The following is a 1,598-nucleotide window of genomic DNA, read 5'->3' as shown; positions in this document are numbered from 1 at the left end:
AAGTGCTCTTATAGAGGAAATAGTCACTTCTTCCCAATGGGAATATGTCTTCTCCCTCCTCAGAACTAAATCATTTAAATGCTTCTGTTTGTAATTACTTTGTTGTGTTTTTCCAAACAATTCTCTCAGACAAGCCAGATTTTCCTACAGTCTCTCTATGGAATATAATCTTACACACTTTTACTTTCCCAAATACAGGCAATGTGCATGGATATCCTAGAAGACACACTCTTAGTTGTCCAATATTACCTGCAGGAAAATATTCAAATTATTTATTTATTGAATTCTTACCTGTGTGATTTTATTTTCAATAATTCCTCTGAATAGAACTTTTCAGCAGATCGTGTCTCTTGTTAACATCATCTGAAAATACTTTGCATGTCTTCTCATCTTTAAAGAGTACCAATTTATTTTTCAAAAGTAGATATTTGTGGTTGTGGGTAACTGTTATGAAGACAATGGTAATCCTGTCTTACATAAACCAAGAATACTTTAATCAAATTATTATGTTCTGTTGAAAGATGAGAGGCCATGGTAACATAAATTGCTTTTGTATAATTTCAGTCAAAGTTATCAGTGTGCCCATCATTCAGATAGTGTGCATTGTACCTGTTAAGTGTGAATTTACCCAAGCCTCTCTCCCCCACCACCTGCTTGATTCCTGATGAGTTTTATTTCTATATGTGCATGTAAGTATTGTTCAATTAATTCCAGTTTAATGGTGAGTACATGCGGTGTTTGTTTTCCCATTCTTGTGATACTTCACTTAGAAAAAATGATCTCCAGTTTCATCCAGGTTAATACAAGAGGCATTTAGTTCACCATTTTTTATGGCTGAGTAGTACTCCATGATATACATATAGCACATTTTATTAATCCAGTCACATATTAATGGACACTTGGATTGTTTCCAAATTTTGCAATTATGAATTTCTGTGCTATAAACATTTGGGTACAGATGGATTTTTTACAAAATGACCTTTTTTCCTTTGAGTAAACACCCATTAGTGCAATTGCTGGATCAAATGGTAGGTCTGCTTTTAGTTCTTTGAGTTATCTCCATACTACTTTCCATAAAGCTTGTACAAATTTGCAGTCCCACCAGCAGTGTATGAGTGTTCCAATCTCTCCACATCCACACTAGCATTCATTGTTTTGAGATTTTTTGATATAAGGCATTCTCACTGGAATTAAGTGATATCTCATTTTGGTTTTGATTTGCATTTCTCTGATAATTAGAGATGTTGAGCATTTTTTTTTCATATGTATGTTGGCCATTAGTCTATCTTCTTCTGAAAAGTTTTTGCTCATATATTTTCCCCACTTCTTAATGGTATTGTTTGATATTGTCTTGCTGATTTGCTTGAGTTCTTTATAGATTCTGATTACCGGCCCTTTATCAGATGTACAGCATGCAAATATTTTCTCCCATTCTGTAGGTTATCTATTTACTCTATTGATTGTTACCTTGGCTGTGCAGAAACTTTTTAATTTAATCTGGTCCCATCTATTTATTTTTGTTGTTGCTGTGATTGCCTTTGGGGTCTTCTTCATAAATTCTTTGCCTAGGCTGAGAGTTTTTCCAACATTTTCTTCTA

Source organism: Propithecus coquereli, unplaced genomic scaffold (genome assembly GCF_000956105.1).
Source record: "Propithecus coquereli isolate 6110/MARCELLA unplaced genomic scaffold, Pcoq_1.0 Scaffold522, whole genome shotgun sequence".
Lineage (NCBI taxonomy): Eukaryota > Metazoa > Chordata > Mammalia > Primates > Indriidae > Propithecus > Propithecus coquereli.
The sequence above is the reverse complement of the archived record's forward strand: the minus strand, read 5'-3'. Positions refer to the sequence as shown.